Here is a 10,482-nt window from a genome sequence, read left to right as displayed (position 1 = left end):
TTAGTAGAGGGCAATGCATGTGTGTGTGTGTGTGTGTGGTCCTCTAGTAGTGTGTTGAAGGAAGCTTATATTATGATTAAAAAATGAACGACTTAAAGACTTGGACAATTTGTAATTAATTACAACCAACTCCAGGCACAAAATCTAGCATGTTTATTGTGTTTTCATGTCCAAAGAGTCACCATGAAGCAAGCACGCCAAATAGCAGGGGTTCCTTTAGGACTTCATTGGAGTTATCAGCCACAAGGTTCTAGGGAGACAAAGCCTTGTGTACATGAGCACAAAGACAATTCAAGTGATGTATTTGGTAGACATGGTGCACTTGGCTGTTGAGTTTTATATAGCCATTGCTTTAAAATGCTCGATCTAGTAACATTTTTTGCCGTTGAGAGTGCAAGTTCTCATCAAGCTTGCCCTCTCACTTGATGCACTCAGAACAATAGGGGACTTGATGCACACAGAGAACAATATAGAGACTTTGATGCATGCATAATGTCTAAGCACTTCGGCACAACCAAGTGAGGGTTCTCTAACACCAAGGATGGGAAGGCCCCATTAAGATGAGAAGGAGGACCCCAAGGTCCCTTGAGGCCCATTAAAGGAGCTATGAGTGCTTGAGTGCATGACTCAAACGATGGAATTAGACCTCTTTAGAGAATCTAAAGCACTAGCTTTGAGATGTGACTTGTTCCTCGAGCCATTAGGCGGTCAAGCCATATCTAGAGGAGGCTTTTTCTTTCCTAAGTACAAAATCTCAACAAGCCTTAGAGCACCAACATCAATGCACCACAAGTTTATAGCTTACTATAGGGAGGAATGAGAGAAGATATACACAATGGAGGAGGAGAAAAATCAAAATCTCTACAGGGAGTAGAAATTTGTAATTATCCTCAAGGTTCTTAGATTTGGGATTTTGCTTGAGCTGAGCAGGGGAGTTGTACTCCTATTCAAATGGAGAAAATAAAAAATGGCTGGCCTTGAAGAAGAGGACCTTGCGGATGTCCTCCTATGGTTCAACCTTCTTCTCTTTAGAGCTAAGGAAGCATCAAAGCTTTGAAGTTGATGATCACTATTGGTCTGCTTCTTCCTGCTAGCACTCTTTCTTCCCTAGCAAAATGTTCCTACGAAACTTGTTCTCTGGGGTGTGGTTCCTCTATATGATCATCAACATACTAACTCTCGGAGAGTCTCACTACATGCAATAGGAGTAAAAAAATAAACTGCTCGAACTCAAATACCCTCCTCTTTGAGACATGCTTGTATTGGATTGGATTAGTGGCTGCCAAACATGTTTAGATTGTCGAGCTCATTCTTGCCTAAAGTGAGTTCATCTTCGTGCAACTTCTTTTTACAATCAGAGTGTGAACCTTGAATCGGTTGTCCAACGCTAGGTTAGGGTTGGATAACATTGGGTTAGTGTTGACCACGTTGGATTAGCATTGACCATGTTGGGTTACCAATTGACACTCTGGCACTCTAACGTCTGACAAAATCTTCCAATTGGCAATCCAATATAGAGGTCAGCCCCTAACCTAGCACACGCTGAATAAATAACCCAGCAAATGGGGAGTTAGCATAGCGACCTAGCACACATTAGGTTAGCAAAGTTAACACCGGATTACAAAAGTCAATGCTTGAATAAGGGAAGTTTACACTGAATTAATAACCAAGCGCACGTTGGGTTAGAAAAGTCAATGTTGCGTTACAAAAGTCAATACTGAATTAGCCTTAACCCATGTTGAGTTACCAAAATGTTGAATTATAAAGCCAGTGCACGTTGAGTTAGTAGCCTAATGCATGCTGAATTAACAGTGCACCGGGTTAACCTTAACCCAATGCATGTTGAATTATAACCCAGTGCATGTTGGGTTAGCTTTGACCATGCTAGATTAGCTTTAACCAAAATCCACAAGGGCTGTCGCCCCTTGAACATGCATTGAAGCAGAATCAACTTAGAATTGGGCCCTCAACTGTGCCAAACAACACATACACTAGAGATTAGGAATACTCATAGGAGCTAACCATGAGCCTGAGGAAAGTGTCTCAAATACCCTCCTATCGACCTACACACCTAGCTCTACATCTTTACAGTCAGCAAGCTAAAAAATTTGTTCTTACGCCTTGCAGAACCACTACAAGGTGACCTGTTCACAACTCCAAAGAGTCCATGAGCTTGGATAGAGACATGGGAGAGCCGTCAAACCTTAGTGGCTCCAAATTCCATCTCTAATGATCTCCAGTCTGCTAACCCATCTATAGCAGCTAGATTTAGGGAAACCTCTTCCAATATGATGGGTAGACTTGGACTAAATGAACCGACAGATAAACCCATTTGCTAGGGAGAATAGGTTGTTGGTAGAGCCTCAGGTGTCAGCCTAGCCATCATCACTGTCAGAAGCAATATTTAGGGAATTAAGTCCCATTGTATCTACTGGCAATCAGTCACCACCACATCCATTCTTTAATAAAAGCCAATCATATAGGTTTTCCTCATTCTTCTCCCATCTCCTCTTTCCTCGCTTGAAAGCTTAGTGTGTCCACATGAGTGAGTTATTTTTAGATCTATTATGAGGGTATTCTCTACTCCCCTAGGTAACCTCAATTCTCCATGTATCTTGGAAGCTACTTCTCCATTGAAGGAAATCATTCCCCCTTCCCACAACTGCAATCCAATATGGATAGTTTTAGTGGTCTTTTGTATAACCGTCACAACTCATTATTCCAATGTCCGTTTTGAATGAAACCTATATTCAATCTCTGTCTTTTCAAGATCTATCTATTGATATATTTAGATCCCTATTTTGAGAAATAAAATGAAAGTTATTGCTATCTAAGCGACTGGGTTTGTTGTTTGAAATAGTTTTACTAGTCGCTAGTAGTGCTCCATAAGGTGTGTCATTCTCTATAATTCAGCGCTCTCCTTGGGGTTTGTGTAGATTCAAAAATGCTTCACCCAATTGTCCAATTCAACTAAATCTTATTCACTCCTTTCACGTCAACCCACATGGTGTTAATTGGCAAGATTTTCTTCCAGCAAAGGCTTGCCCTCATTTTTGGAGTTGATCAGTTAGCCCAAATCAACGCCTCCCCTCAACCATTTCTATTTCCCATGCTAGAGTATAACCTTTATATTTTTGTTCTATTCTAGGGAAATAGAGATTGAGTGTCTCTTTGGCTACATTTAATGCCGAATCTACCTTCTCTCTATGCAAAGATGTGACCAAAACTAAACTCCCAGTCCTGTGTGTCAACAGTAACCAAACTAGTTTCTCAACCAAACTTGCATCATTTGTCTTGAAACCAAATCCTCGCATCCAACTATTACACTCCTCTCATTCTCTCTCATTTCTCTTCCTTCTTCCTCATTAATAACATTTAGAGCTTCTCTTGCTTCCACCCTATTTTCAAACTTCTTCCTTTGTTTTGAGTAAGGAGCTTCTCTCTCTGTTCAACCTACCATGGTATGGACTCTCACATCATTGAAATCTCATCATTTTACTTCTCTACCTTGTTTCTCTTCCATTTCACATTTACTTGTTCAAAACTCTCAAGAATTTCTAAACGAGATTCAACCTAATTTCTTCTTGCTCTATTTTGGATGCTTTCTTTCAAATCTTACCCCTTCTTCTCTCATCTAAGATTCTTTTGTGATCTCAAATCATTTTCAGTCTCAAAAACTTAAGGAAATCAATGATCTGAATGAACCATGAATGAGGAAAGGTGTTTCAACCCTGCAAGGTGCTATTGGATGGGCTTTGAGAAAGGACAAAAGAAGATTGAAATTCAAGCATTACACTTGATTACACATGAAAATCAATCTTTATTTTGCCCATCTCTCAACTTTGGTCACTTTCCATGCTATAATCTCTTGGGATGCATGATATCAAAATAAGGTTTGGAGCCTATCTAAGTAGCTTTTAGTTAGCCTTTGAAACATTGCAAGATAGTGACAATGACAAGATTTGAAATTTAATGATGCAACTTTGAACAAAAAGAAATAATAAAAAAAAAGCTTTGAACCAAAAGTGTGCTCATAGTTTGTTTTGTGTAGTTGTGTTGTTCTCTCTCACTACATGGTTTGAAAATATTGGAAGGTTTGTTTATCTTGTAAGGAAGCTTAATTGAATTTTTTTTTGAGATGTTTGGGAGCATACAATTTGAAAGACCCATCAGCTTTAACACGGAATAGAAGAGGGGCCATTGGGGAGGACAAGTTGTTCTTTCAGAGATCGCTGCTCTAAGAATCTGGTATTACTCATTCACAGGTTTCTTGTCTTTTTAATAGTTGATATTTGAATGTGATTTATGTAGTTTTATTATAATTTACTAAGTCAAGTGTGCCTCTAAATTTACTAAATGCAAGTTAACTTATGTGTGATATGTTTGCATGCGATATTCTATTATATGTGTTGTTATTGGCATTCATAATTTGTTTTAGCATGTTTGTATGTTGTTTGTTGATGTCAATGTTATGTTATATTAGGTGGAATGTTTATGAAACCATGGAGGTCCTTAAATAAGAAAAAGATGGACATCCACTTTCAAAATTGATGCAGGGAATGCACCATTTCTAAAGAGGAATGAATCTTCCTTAGCAAATGAAAGTGATTTAGCAACTCTTCAAAATCAAGGAAAAACACAGATGGATTTGTGGTTAGATGGAAAGATATATCTAGTAGATCCACAAACTTGTCAGGCTCCTCAATTCCATGGGTTGACTAGCTTAATAAAGTTTTTGTGTAAGGGTGAGAATAGTTTTTAAAGGATATTCTCAAAGATTGATTGCTCATGGAGCAAGTAGCCTTTGCACCCAATATAAATCTTTTCTTACTGAAAGAGTTGGGAGGATTGCAATGCTAAAGGCATGGAATCAACATTTTGTATCATCTATGCAAGATATAAGTGTTAATATGGCTACAAAAGAAACATGGTATGCCACCATAGAGAAGAATAATCAGGAATTACAAGTGAAAGTTCAAGACTTAGATGCTCAGTTGGGAGAGAGCACTGTAAATGCAATTTACTTACATATGCAAAACACATCTCTAAAAGATGAGATTGGGAAATTGAGAAAAGAACTAGCATTCATGAAAGAAACTCCTATGAGTCCAAGGATTTGTAAGAGAGAATTGCATCCAAAGGATGAAATATCCAAGAAAAGTGGTCAATGGAAGCATCAGGGCTTGTAGGACTGTTTCAAAACACATGTCTATCCATGATGAACACTTTGGTGCTATGGGTGAAGTGTTTACGAACAAAATGCTAGATTTTACTATACAATATCCCAAATTCAAAAGTCAAAATTCAAAGATAACATTTGAGTCGATGAACAAAGTTGTGGAACACTTCAATGCAACTATTGCACAGTGAGTTTGTGATGCTATAGAGATAAGTACAAGGGCATATCATATCATATTTAAGAGCTTAAAAAAAGCATGTTGTTCTATGGGAAAAAAAGTTAAAGCCCCAATTCCAAAACCAAGTGATGTGGATAAGGCAAGGCATGCTCTCAATTTGGGTGTACTTGATTTAGTTGGCAAGACTTAACATGTATGTAGTACACTAACTCTCAAAGGGAACGTTGGGGAGTCTAAAGAACTGGAACTCACAGTCAACAACAACTTTTGCGATGAATGTTTAAAGAGTTCTATAGGTCATGGTAAAGTTTTATGATATGCCTACTGAGAAGAATGCACTGGTGAACTAAAGATCATACTAAGGCTTGATGACAGTGAGGTGGTCAAAAGAATACTAGACCTTCAAGTTAAGCTTGATGATGCAAGGCAGTTCAATGTGCAATCAGAACAAGAGATTTGCTAGCTAGATGCATTTGAGGTAACAAGGAAATTTGAAATTTGAATTGGAAATGAAAAATTCTTAGAAAATCTGAAAAAAGAATATGCATTTTGATGTGATTCTTTGACCAAACTAATATCCCATGTGTGATCAAAGGTCATAACAATGGTGAGATGCTTGAAGTTGAGGGCTATGGATCCTACCAGGTAGAATGGGATCTAATTACTGAACTGAAGACCATTAAATGTATATTTAGTGTGGCACATGGAGTTAATACAAGCCATCCTTGTCCGTTATATGCATGCAAAATAGAGTACCATGGTAGCCAGGTCAAAAGAACCAAAAGATTTGGGTTTCTAAACTTGTAGAGATCAATCAAACTAAGGCACAGAATCATGATGTTCCAAGGAAGGATCCACCTTGGAGCCCAATTCTTGAAATTCCTTTTGAGTGAGTACTCATTTGTGCACTTCATGTTGTTGCCAAAATAATTGAGAAGTTGGTGCACCTCTACATCATTGGTGAATATATCTTAAAGCCCCAACAAGAGAGTGAGAGGATGATAGCAAGAATTGAAAAGATTCTTTATGATATGGGACTATACTCTAGGCAAGTAAAGATTACAAAAGATGAGAAAAGATCTAGAAAAGCAGGCAATGTTCCATGCAAGTCAAGATTTGGTGGTGTCAAGGCTTTAAAATTATTTTTGCAAAGAAAAAGGAAGACATGCCCAAACGTGCTGAGATGAGTTTGATTTATGGCGAAAGTTTCACAATACCTGTTGTGAATGAAGGGGAAGGGGGAATAAAAGAATAGATAAGGCTTGAGTTTGATTAGCTCTTGATAACTTGGTACCTCTACTATAAAAGAAAAGGTTGGAAGATGATGATGCATATCATTTCATCAATGATGTGAATGACTTTAACTAGAATATGGAGATCGCTTACGGAAAAAATTATTTTGCACAGTACAAGGTTATCTTTAATTTGGTATGGACTCATCCCACCATACTCTCAATATATAGATAAAAGAGGCTAACCCTTATGCCATGTGGCATACAATGAGAGGCTGAATGGATTTCAACCAATAGGGTGTGGAGGGGGATATAATTCTCCTATTGTACGGTCCAACCATATGCTATGTGCACCAATAAATGTAATACAATGTGTTGTAAATGTGCATATAATCCCTAGCTACAATCTAACATGGATGGACAATGAGTTAACCCTAGAATTGGGTTAACAAGGGGTCTTCCCAGGTTGGTCCTTATCCTTCATATTGTGTACATCGGTCTTGCTGCACAACTTGAATGATGTGGGGTTCAAAGTGAACAGATGGTCATGTAATTTTGCTCCTTGAGACCTCTATATTGATATGTAATTTCACATAGTACTTACTAATTTGTTTCCTTGTTTGGTAGCATGTTTCATATGCTCATGCACCATACATGGCATGGCATTATAGGAGCATTGGAGTGTGGCCAACAATGGACATGAAAAGATTGCATTAGCATGCTTGTTGTGTATATAATAGAGCAACACAACATGGGGGTGGTATAACTAAGTCGATACCAATGGTTAAATTAGTCCAATCATGGTATAGGCATATTGAAATAAGAGCAACTGCAACACTAGCATTCAGAGAGTCATTAGTGTCGCATGTAGTGCAAGATGTTAATGTTAAATGTAGAAGAAGAATATACAATTCCTCAAATGCAAGGCAAAATCATGCCAAGTGGCATACAACCCATAGCAGGGAAGGGCACATATGGGTGAAGTCGGATGAAATTGATGGTGTGGACTCTTCCAATGTGGATGGGCATGCATCAAATTCATAAATTTTTCAATGTGGATGGGCATGCATCAAATTCATAATTTTCCAATGATCTTACTTATGTGATCTATGGTAAAGTTGATGTATAGAGTCCATGAGTTGTAATACAAAATGAAAAATTTAAGTTCATGCATGCTAATTACAAGTTTTTAGTTTAAGGTTGAGCTAATTTTATGTTTTTGATGTTCACGGTTGAAAAGAAGTGTTTTTAAAAATTAGGGTTATGGTCCTATATAAAGGAATTGGGTCTCATTTTCATTTCATGATTTTAAGAGCTCTTCAATCCCACAATCCCACACTACCCTTGATTTTGAAGTCCACCACCATTGCTCTTACATTGTCTCCCTCTCCCTTTCCATCCCCCATGGCCAAGCATATGCAAAAGGTCAAAACACTTGGCCTTCAGTTGAGTGAGAGGGATGAGGAAACCTTCAGTGATCCTTCCCAAACCCAAAAAGAGGCAATGAGAGGATAGTCCCCCTAGCACTGTAAGAAGAATCCCATCCAAAGACTAGAATATGAAGAGGACATGGAAATTGAAGAAGAAAGTGTAGCGCAGCACGAGTGGAGAAGGGGATGAAGCAGAATCAACTTAATGAGAGCAACTCCATCATAAGGCAATAGCACAGAAAGGGAGGCAAGATCTACAAGCCCATCCTCCATGCAATGGGGGAGACAACAATAAGCATATCATCCACACCCACCATGAGCACAACAACCACCACTATGGCTAGGCCAAGGACATCCCACTCGTGGTCCTCTACCAATGAGGAAGCACACATTCAAACCGAGGACAGTGGTACTTTGGGAGATCCACAAGTATCAGAATTCTATTGGTATTCTTACAGTGAAGGTGATTTTTGTGAAAGTGGTGTGTGAGTTTATGCAAAACATTAATTTCGTCCAAAGGTCTAGGTCGTATTGGTAGAATCAGGTCATAGAGCTTACCCCTTGGCATATCAGATGCCCTGCTTGCTCTACAGTACACAACTAAGGCCTACTTGTTGGTAGACCTCATGGATGATGCCCAAACGGTTGCCATCCATAGGGGAAGTGTCACTATGACTTCAAAGGGCATGTAGTTCATTATATGCCTTAGGCGAGGCATAGATACCTAGTTTTTTTTTTGTACAATGTCTTGGGAAATAGTTAAGTTTGGTGTTTGTACTACGCCTTTTGCGATCTCAATCTTGTATGTTGCTTCTTTCAATATAATAAAGCTACTTTTTCCCACATCATTTGCAGTGTAATCTTTGCAATCTCTATTTTGCTTACATGTAATGTAAATAATGGAAACAATGTTGAGCAAAAAAGAAAGAAATCAATTAAAAAATAAAGTCTTTATTGATCCAAAGAGAGATTACATTGATTAGCTCCTTAGGGCACATATTACTATAGACTATGCTTCTTCCTGTTGGCTTTTGCCCTGTCTTTAGGGGCTCTTTAGCTTGGCTCTTTAGCTTGTAGAGTAGAATTAAAGCTATAGATAGAAGAAGCTGGTATTTCACTTTTCATAATTAAGGGAAGGGAGGCACTGCAATAGGTGTCCTCTCACACTACAATGCAGGAGTACTTCAGTTAGTCTAATGCCCTAAACAGATGGATTATGCTCAAATGTTCAATGAAGGGTCGTGAATTTTTAGTCATCTCTATATATGTCCCAAACTGTGCTGCAAATAGAAAGTTAACGTAATATTCTCTTGATGTTGCAGAAGGAATTTGTTTTGCCTTGGAGACTTTAATGTGGTAGAAAGGAAAAGGGACAGATGACTTGAAAAGGGGACAATGATAAGAGGTTCTGAACTAGAGTCCTGGGAAGATTTTGAAGACTATCTTCAACTAGAAAACCCTAATTTAGAAGGTGACTTTCCTTAGTGTAATGGTCAAGTTAGTGAATTTAGAAGCGAAGCTATACTTGTTGATAGATTTATGTTTTCAAGGGATCTTAAGTAGCATGAGCTCTTTGAAGACTCAAGCACACTCATCTTTCACTATGTCAAATAACAAATTTCTCTCCATTTTTTGGCCAAAGGGGGGTTAGGAGTGATTGATATATCCCTAGTTGGCCAAAAAACTATCAAAAACTTGGGTAATTAAGGCCATAATGAACCCAAAATGAGGATTTTACAGTAGCTAGCACCCTTTTTAAAGAAAGGGCTTCAAAATTAGGGACAATTATGGGATAGGAAACATGTCAGATGGAAAACTTGACCAAAGATTAGAATGGAGTTTGCTTTAAACAATAAAGGTAGGATTTAGTGTTAGCTAGTTTGGGGATTTGGCAAGGGGACACTTAGTGGAAGGGAGGAACTTTCTTGATTTATTGCAGGGAATTCAATGGGTAAGCAGTTCAATATTTTTCCCAATCCCCACTCCTTCTGACATTGAGGATATGTTCAAAACCCTTAATGTATGGTGGCATTTATAAAACGACAGGGATAAATGGAGGGAAAGATTTAGGAAACTTTTTGGAACATTAAGATACTTGAGAAAATGTATTGTTTAATGTAGCTCTTTATTCACAAAGCAGTGTGGACTAACGCAAGAGGATTTGATAAAGGGAGAGGAGATGGAAGATGTAGGAGATGTATTGGTTCAACAATGGACATTTTCCACCTCTTCATTGCTTTCCCTCATGCTAGAAAAGTCTATGAAATGTATTCAAATGGCGATAGGGGAACCGATAAATTGGAAAGCTATTCTATTGGGGATGCCTTCAGGACTAAACAAGAGACTTGGATGCAAATCAGAGCACATGCACTGTGGTTCATTTGGATTTCCATAAATAATTTTCAATTAAATGACGTTGTTATGAATACTGATGCTATTCTCATGCCTTGGTGAGACATGAAA

Source organism: Dipteris shenzhenensis, chromosome 10, assembly GCF_047967505.1.
Source record: "Dipteris shenzhenensis isolate YYH24624 ecotype China chromosome 10, Dip_SZ_1.0, whole genome shotgun sequence".
NCBI classification, from domain to species: domain Eukaryota; kingdom Viridiplantae; phylum Streptophyta; class Polypodiopsida; order Gleicheniales; family Dipteridaceae; genus Dipteris; species Dipteris shenzhenensis.
This window is presented reverse-complemented; position numbering follows the sequence as displayed.